The sequence below is a fragment of the Dufourea novaeangliae genome, unplaced genomic scaffold (genome assembly GCF_001272555.1).
Source record: "Dufourea novaeangliae isolate 0120121106 unplaced genomic scaffold, ASM127255v1 scaffold101, whole genome shotgun sequence".
NCBI lineage: Eukaryota > Metazoa > Arthropoda > Insecta > Hymenoptera > Halictidae > Dufourea > Dufourea novaeangliae.
In genome coordinates, this window is record NW_015373989.1 from 502,773 (window position 1) to 512,778 (window position 10,006).

At 37.3% G+C, this 10,006-nt stretch overlaps 2 non-coding genes across 2 annotated transcripts; both read left to right on the forward strand.

The window, feature by feature from the left end:
* Window positions 1-675: 675 nt before the first annotated feature.
* Trnal-aag lies at window positions 676-757 on the forward strand. Its single transcript has one exon. It is a non-coding gene; the product is annotated as a tRNA-Leu (tRNA).
* A 101-nt stretch (window positions 758-858) lies between these two features.
* On the forward strand, window positions 859-940 carry Trnal-aag. The gene has a single exon. It is a non-coding gene; the product is annotated as a tRNA-Leu (tRNA).
* The last annotated feature ends 9,066 nt before the right edge of the window (window positions 941-10,006 follow it).

The window sequence follows — 10,006 nt, forward strand, 5'->3', positions numbered from 1 at the left end:
ACTTTATTATTTAAAAGAGAAGTCACTTTTTTGGATCAGAACCAAATATCTGTTTAATTTGTTGAATTTCTTCTAAATTTGCCTATAAAGTTACAAATGTGTATAAACGTTCCATACCGTTTATGTCTCCAATTTAATATAATCTCAACTGTCATCAGTGTCGTATGATCATTCCATTACTATTACTATTCACTTTCTATTCCACTTGATTATAACTAAACTGTGGATGTTTATGAATTTATAGTATTTTCTTACCCACAGAATGTTGTAAGATACAAATTTTATCTCAATTTAGTATATTAAACACTTTAGTAGAGAAAATAAAATTTTGTTTAATGTTAGTTTTTATATACTTTTGCCTTAGGTACAGTGTGTTGTAGGTCCATACTTTTCTTATAAATCTAAATTTTTTCACGTTTTGAATGGTTTTAGTAGGTCTAGTGAATTTAGAATTGAATAACGAACCTTGTTTTAAAACAATTTTTTAAATACTCTTAAAAAAAATTCAGTCTGAAAGGGTTAACTAGGGAATTTTTATAAAATAGTGATTCATATAATGCAGTTTTTTAGTAAAAGGAATAAAATCTCGTATATTTATAATACTATATCTAATAGAAAAATATTGTATCTAAACTGTATGTGATTCTTTACATATAAAGCAGTCCGTTGTCACATGGTAGCGTGGCCGAGCGGTCTAAGGCGCTGGTTTAAGGCACCAGTCTCTTCGGAGGCGTGGGTTCGAATCCCACCGCTGCCAGATTTTTTTTCTCATTTTTTTTTTACTAACTGCATATTTAAAAAAATAATTTCAGTATTATGACACTCTGATGTGATGTTTTTGTGGGTCCGTTGTCACATGGTAGCGTGGCCGAGCGGTCTAAGGCGCTGGTTTAAGGCACCAGTCTCTTCGGAGGCGTGGGTTCGAATCCCACCGCTGCCAGATTTTTTATTAACTACAAATCTATTAGAGAAGTTTTAGTATTAAGTCAACTCTTGTCATTTATTATTGGCAGTTTGCTCGAAACTTGTACAAAGACGAGCAAACTCGGTTTCCACTAGGGGAAAAACTAGCGTAGGGAATGGGCCTCCTACCAGTTGGTTTCGGAAGTTTCTAAAATTTATGCCAAATTAACATTCATTTTAACATTTATTTCAGTACTTGAATTAAATTTACCAAGCGGTAGTAGTCCCTTACTCTTATGCCACTTTTTCCCCTAGCGGAAGCCGAGTTTCCTCACGAGGGTACACAACTGGTTATCAGGGATAAATCTCCATATTATTAAGAAAACGACAGATTATTCATGGGTGCACTTACTACAACCGGAGTCAAGAATAGTTCGTCGCGGCTAGTCATTTAATAAGGGGACTTGTGTCATGTCCATTTACATGTAAGTAACTACGTCGCGCGATAGATCGTAGTTGCAGTCGCCATCGCGGCTCGTGTAATCGCGATCGAGCTGCGCGTTTCTCTTTTCAATCTCGCTGGAACGGCCCACAGGGAAATAAAGTCACGAGACCTCGTGGCCTCGTGGTTCTTATTCAAGATCCCGTTCGTGTGCCGAATTATCAGTGGCGCGCACGATCGTCAAGAGGAAGGGGGGGAATCTCCAACACCGCCGCGACCCGCTAACCCTAATTTTCGTTCATCGTGTATCCACGAACATGGGGATCCCTCGCCCGCCGGCGGAATAAATGTCCATTGGATGTCGACACACGCACACGCAGCTGTGATGCACGATCCGGTCAGTAATTTTGCGTCGTTTCCGCACGTTTCGATCCGTATGCATTTTACCCGGGCGGTGCTTGCATGCGAATCCACAATTCGAGGAAGTAAGGAGGCCACGTGCCTCGAAAACAGTTTCTGCTCTCCTTAAGACGCTCGTTGTTTTTTTAACGACGGTTTCATTTCATTTGGAATCCGACAGGGCTGCGTGAACGATATGTAATATTATGAATCCCGTGGGTATAATTGTGATTGTAGTGATAAAGTGATGATACAAATGATGAGTGTAGATGTCAGTCAAATAGACGTGAATATTTGTATTCTTACTAGTGAAGGGCGATGCAGTATGGATATGATGCAGTGACGATGTATTCCAGTATCGATATTTAATGTGACGATATATTTCAAGATCGATATTTAATGTGACGATATATTTCAAGATCGATATTTAATGTGACGATATATTCAAGTATCGATATTTAATGTGACGATATATTCAAGTATCGATATTTAATGTGACGACATATTCTAGTATCGATATTTAATGTGACGATATATTTCAGTATCGATACTTAACTCATGAATATCGAAATTTCGATAAAATCGCTGCATTTGCCGTAAGGTAAGAAGTCGTATGGCAAATTGACCAATCGCGAGCTTTCCATGAAGTTCTTTTCCGCATTGTTACCTGAGAATCTGCCTTAGTAAATATCTGGTCAAACAAATGATTCATTTTCATTTTTGGATTTTATTACTCCTAATTCGATTACAATCCAGATACCAAATATCGATACAATTCAAATGTATCGCCATTACTAACTGTTACTAGCAAGTACTTGTACAGATGTAAGTACAATATTTTCTCCATAAAATCGCGCTTTGTCGTCTCCCCTATCATCGTATTTTTATCCCTACCGTGCCGCAACCGACTAGCAGTTATGGGCTACCGACCGGAAGAATAGTTATGAGTGAGTGAGACGGAAGAAATGTGTCAAAATCAAAACCAGGAACAAGTCGCCAAATGAAAATGATCGCAAAATCGTGTCAACTCATCTATTATGGGGGGAAACTGTATTTTATCAGGAGATAGTAACAGTAGTAACAAGGTGGTCAGTGTAGGTGTTAAAAGAAGAAGAAAGTATCTACTTTTACTTTGATCTGCTGTCTAGTTACGTGACTGGTTAAGTTTACATGACCACAAGGTTTAAAGCTCGTTTATTATACTTTTAAAAAGCATCAGAAGGACGTTTAAGCATTGTTGGAGATCTTACAGAAGCACTTAACGTTCATTTCGATGATGAATAGCTAAAAAGCGAGAAGTGCTTTCAGCTGGGACAGGAAATTAAACCTCGATTCAAATTTGTGGGCGGCCACTGTCAATTTTCATTTTGCTATCAAGGCTCGTTTGCCCTTAATTCTTTACAATTACTTAATGCAAAGGTTCGAGATAGCGCGGCCCATAACCTAATATACGATAATGACTTCGAAGTCCACGAATCGATCGAGAATGCGATAATAATAGAAAGATCATAAAGCTATCCACGGTATCAATTGCGAGGGTACGTCCATGGATCCTTTAATTTTAGAAAACGACGCGGATTTATTTTCCTTTCGTGACAGAGGTTTCGATCCCCAACAGGCCACCTATCTGCCAATCATGAATTTACATTGCAATCGCACGAATATCTTTGGAAATGCCCAATTTCCATATTTAGAATTGCTATGGTAATCGAAATTTGTTCTTAAGGTCAGCTTTCGGTGAAATAAAGTCGATTTCTGAAATTGATTGGAGTATATACAGGGTGTCGCAGAAAGAACGGTATAATATTAATGAGGATTATTAATTTAACCCACTATAATGTGATTCTATTTTACTCTGAAAATATCGAATAGGTCAACACTGAGCACGGATTATAAATTCAGGGAATAGAGAAGAATTTGTATTATAAATACTTTATTACAGAAAAAATCATTTTTCTCCAATACGATGTCACAATTTAATATAGATACGATAATAAATTTTTAAGAAATACTAGTACATGGTATGTAACTTACAGACTACAAAACGCCGTTCAAGAGTAAATGGTACTACTCTCCTTGTATTTGTAGTTTCTTTAGCTTTGTTTAACAATAATATTAGGTTGGTGCAAAAGCTCTGCCACGTTTACGAAACATGATCGAAAACAAAATCACACAATTTCCAAATGACTTCGCCATTAAAATAATCAATAATCCATATCTCACAACTTTGAAAAGCCAATTTCTTAGTAAAATAAAGTCAATGGAACCACTTTCAAAAAAGTCAACACGCAGTACTTCGAGTTCTAATATTCCACCAATTGAATTTTCCATGCACATTCTTTTTACTTGAAATCACCAGGTGTTTTCTCCAACAAAAGAAAAACAACCGAAAAATCTCAAAATACAATTGCAGACAAAGCACGTGTCATAGAATCCTAGAGACAAGGTCTTGAAAACACACCAAAAGAACAACCAATCAGTTACGTAATAGCATATCTTACAGCGACACGAGTTCAATAGACTTCGACGAGTCTCCCCACAGCTGTATGTTACCGCAAGCCATATGTTGGCCGGGTCAACCGTGACCCGTGACAAAATCTCACAGCACAAGTACATAATATAAGACAACAAACAATGTAAACAATTCAACGGTCGATTTCGTCGATGGGTCACCGGTGACCCGGCCGTAGGACCGGGAGTGTTAAAAGCCCAGGGAGTTCGATACCCCCCAGCAATACGTTTCCCGCCGCGTGGCAGTCCGACGAAGCAGTAGCGGGGAACGCGCCGTTACCTTTTGCCGGAACGGTCGCTTTTGCCCTCGCCCATCGCATCTTCTTGCACGACGATCAGCTCCCCCCGACGCCCACCAGCACGAGATCGATGCAACGAGATCACTAAGTTTTGTAAACGGTAGTTCTTTTATTTATTTATTTTTTTTTTATTTTTAATTTTGCTCGTTCCAACAGCTTTGTAAGAAAATACGAGCAGCACCGGTGACCGCGTCGAAGAACGCGCGAGAATCGATAGGATGACTCGACCGTGCCAGATCCTTCGGCTGGCGTGACTGGCTTTTTGGGCAAGATGTTAATGAGAAGGTGCCGGCCGATACACCTGCGCAGCTGCGGCGGCGAAGGGCTGGAAAGGAGGCTCGAACGAGCACTACGACGGTGTGTTGTGTGTGCGGTTAGAGGTAACAACTCGGCTGGCAGGCGAACATACGCTGGTGACCTGTTAACCAGGCTGAAATCAGACGCTATTGGATCCCGTGCTTAACCCTTGTCAGAGTTGGGCAGAATTTTATTCGAATAATACACAGTGAAAAGCAGCAGTATCTGAGGGTGTCGTTCTGAGGTTTATACAGTTAATGAGATTAAATAATTGTTTGACAAATGTCGATTCATTCGTAAAGAAGTATTATTTTATTATAAAAATTGACATTTCCACGTTTAAACGATTAAAAATGACGAAATACTTTTTTATCTTTTATTCGTTATTCGAAACATTTTATCTAGATAATTAGTTTGCCCATTTCTGACCCTTGTGTGGGCATCCGAATTATTCACGGTTATTGGGCACTTCTATTCTGACAGATTAGATAAACATAGATAGTTTTGCTTAAATACTTTTCCGAAACCGTTAGTTTTCCTTTGAAATAATACACCAAGTATTGTTTTATACAAGAACATAAAAAATTGTGAAAGGAAATTTAGAAACGGATATCTGGGTACCCGGTTGCCTACATAACGGTTAAGGAGAGGAGCCTGGTGTAAACAGATAAAAATGGATGAACTTTAGGGAATTTATTCTGAAGGAAGTATTAAATCAATCACTTTGAAACTTTGAGATTGCTTTATTGTACAAGTAAACTGAATAGAAAAATTTTTATTTTCATAACAAATGTATAAGTATTATAGCTATAAGGACATATGTGCAGCCCGTAAGCAAAAAAGGTATTACACGCAGAGGAATGTAACGAAAAAAATATGGTACCCACTGACACAGCCTTGCGTGTACATACTCTTTAACATCTTCTTCACAGTATAAACCTATTTTGAAACTGAAAAATGCAAGATTGAGAAAATCAGGACAATTTTTTTAACGAAAAGGTAACTTTTTTTCAAGTGAAAAATTCTAAAAGATACAATTTATTAAAACAATAAATTTATAAATGTAGGTTCATGCTATGAAGAAGATGTTAAAGCATACGTACATGCAATGCCGGATCAGTTGATCAAATTTTTTCTGAGTTACATCACCATGTATAATGAATAACATTTCGTAATTTATAATAATACTAATCCTGAATACTTCCCATTTGCAATAGCTGTAATTGACAATTTGTTACGACAATGTTAGCAATGTGTACTTAAAAAACATCGTTTTAATAGATAGTTTCCATTCATGCATCGTGTACGTATTTTTGCACGGTATAACGATGTTTCATGTCTCAACAGAAATTTAACGATAACGCATAGAAAATTGTTCTGTGCATTAAGCATTAATGTGACATGCATAGAGTTTGTATACTGATACGGAAAACGATGCCTCGTTCAGAGCCAGTGTCAAGTACATTGTAACATCGATTTGGAGAACCGATCGATTACTTACGTTGTGGTTATAAACATAAGTGTCATAAGTTGTTTACAGTGTGCACGATTATAAATAGAGTTTTATGAAGTTGCATTGCAACGATCGAAACTTTAAAACAACATTGTATCGGAACATATGAGTGGAGTACCGCGGTAATGTACCTCCTATTGTATTTTTAATATAAATATTAGTTGATATTATTTATTATAAATATATATTTCATATTCTTGCCTTACATTTCGTTATTTGTACCAATACACTAATAATCCTGTTATTATTTATAATTTTAAGAATAGCTAACCTGGTCAGTGACCACATTTCTTTGCAACAGAAATTAACTGAAATTTAGTTTTTACCATGTTACGTGAGACAATTTCTGAATTAAATTAAATATGCCTCTGGAAAAATAAAAATCCTTCGACGGGTTTATGTTAATACCTGATGAAAAAATTGATTTTGTTTTTCCTTATAGATGTAAATATAGATGTAAATATTAAGTTAATATTTAGGAACTTCTATATCCCAGATAGCACATGACGCCCAATAACGCCTTGAAGATAACCGTAAAATGTACCTAAAATAACCGTAAAATATACGTCTTCAAAACGTCATGTGCTATCTGGGATCACACGAAATGAATTTTGGATTTATTTAATATGTTAGCAATGTAAGTTGTAAGTTCTTATATCAACATAATACTGAATTGTACGATTTTGACTACTCGTAATGTTACAAATGAAGTGTAGAATAGACTTATGCATGTTTCTATTAACTATGTGGTGACTACATTGTGGAGACAATGCAAAAGTTGCGCGCAAAAAAAGCAAGTGCATTTCCGGTGACTCGGATGTGACGTAAAGTGATTTGCGTGAATTGCGTGCCACCTGCTTCATAGAGGCACACACTCTCAATGTGGCAATCGACGCATAGGAAAGAACAGCTCTTAAAAAAGTCTTCCGAGTTAGAATATAGTTTTGATATTATTATTATCAAGCAGTAAGAGTTCTTTTGTTATAATAAATTCCTTCTTCTTTTATTCGCGTGTGGATTATTTCATATTCCATGTATGTATTCTTCCGACATTGCAACGGATTTCGATCGCATTTACACCGCTGAACTGGCATCATTGTTCGTCGTCACGCATTAAATTCGGAGTTTGAAGAACGTAGAATAGTACTCTCTAACGACTGGGAACAAGTAATTACAAAAACATTGTTAAAATCATATTTGTTTGCAACGGTTGGCACTGTATCTCGTCATGCATACCCCGTTTAGTTCACTTTGGACAACTCTTCCAACGTTATGCTGATAGCTTTCGTCTTGACCAAGTATTTAGTTTGAAGCTAAAAGAACGTAGATTAATCCACTGTAATTGACAATAACAATAAACGATCAGAACACTGTTAAAATCGCATTTAAATGCAAACTACCACTATTTTTCAACTGGTGGCGCCACCCGTGGTAATTCGCTCAAACTGCTAGCCAAATTATACCGACAGGTGAGTGAAAATTTCTAGTGATGGAAAAATGCGAAATCTCAGTAATTAAGCGTTTAAAATCAACATCATTAGTCTCAAATTGTTCCTCAGGACTTAATGCATGCACCCAATAGTGCAGAACCCCTGAATTAGTAAAATTAGTTATGTCTGTATTATCGTAGCCCCTTATGGGGCGGCAACCCTACTTGCTACAGATTTCGATTACATTTACACCGCTGAACGGGCATCATTTTTCCTCGTCACGCTTTAAATTCGAAGTTTGAAGAACGTAGAATAGTACTCTCTAACGACTGGAAACCAGTAATTACAAGAACATTATTAAAATCACATATATTTGCAACGGTTCACACTGTATCTCGTCATGCGTACCCCGTTTAGTTCACTTTGGACAGCTCTTACAATGTTATACAGATAGCTTTCGTCTTGAGCAAACCTTCTATTTGTAGCTTAAAGAACGTAGTTTAATGCGCTACCATTGACAATAACAATAAATGACGAGAACATTGTTAAAATCGCATTTAAACGCGGAATACCACTATTTTTTTGACCGGTAGCGCCACCCATGGCGTTTCGCTCAAACTGCTAGCCAAATTATACCGACAGGTGAGTGAAAATTCCTAGTGATGCAAAAATGCGAATATCTCAGTAATTAAGCGATTAAAATGAACGTAATTAGTCTCAAACTGTTTCTCAGGACTTAACGCATGGACCCAATACTACAGAACCCTAGAATTAGTAAAATTAGTTATGGCATTATTACCGCAGGCCCTTCTGGAGCGGCAACCCGATAACCGACGCGTTTCTATCGTATTTACACCGCTAAACCAGCATGATTCTTATTCGTATTGCATTAGATACAACGTTTAAAGAATGTAGATTACTATTCTCTAACGGCTGGACACTAGTAATTACAAGAACATTGTTAAAATAACATTTGTTTGCAACGGTTGACACTGTATCGCGTTATGCGTACCCGGGTTAGTTCACTTTGAATAGCTCTTACACCGTTATACGGATCACTTTCGTCTAGATAAAATACTCGATTTATAGCTGAAACAACGGAGATTAATCTCCTGACATTGAAAATAACACTGAACGACCAGAACACTGTTAAAATCGCATTTAATTACGGAATACCACTATTTTTTCGACCGGTGGCGCCACCCGTGGCGAATCGCCGAAACTGCTAGCCATATAATTGACTAGCAGTTTCAGCGATTCGCTACGGATGGCGCCACCGGTCGAAAAAATAGTGGTATTCCGCAATTAAATGCGATTTTAACAGTGTTCTGGTCGTTTAGTGTTATTTTCAATGTCAGGAGATTAATCTACGTTGTTTCAGCTATAAATCGAGTATTTTATCTAGACGAAAGTTATCCGTATAACGGTGTAAGAGCTATTCAAAGTGAACTAACCGGGGTACGCATGACGAGAGACAGTGTCAACCTTTGCAAACAAATGCGATTTTAACATTTTTCTTGTAATTACTGGTGTCCAGCCGTTAGAGAATAGTAATCTACGTTCTTTAATCGTTGTATCTAATGCAAAACGAAGAAGAATCATGCCCGTATAGCGGTTTAAATGCGATAGAACCGTTTTGGCAACCGGATTGCCGCTTCAAATTATATCAACAGGTGAGTGAAAATTTCTAATGATGGAAAAATGCAAATATCTCAGTAATTAAGAACTTAAAATGAACGTCATTAGTCTCAAATTGTCCCCCAGGACTTAATGCATGGACCCAATAGTGCAGAACCCCTGAATTAATAAAATTAGTTATGCCTGTATTACCGTAACCTCTTATGGGGCGACAACCTGATTGCAAAATATTTCGATCGCATTTACACCGCTAAACGGGCATGATTCTTCTTCGTTTTGCATTAGATACAACGTTTAAAGAACGTAGATTACTATACTGTAACGGCTGGACACTAATAATTACAAGAACATTGTTAAAATCGCATTTGTTTGCAACGGTTGACACTGTCTCTCGTAATGCGTACCACGGTTAGTTTATTTTGGACTACTCTTCCAACGTTATACTGACAGCTCGCGTGTTGACCAAGCATTCAGTTTGAAGCTGAAAGAATGTAGATTAATCCCCTTTCATTGAAAATAACAATAAACGACCAGAACACTGTTAAAATCGCATTTAATTGCGGAATACCACTAT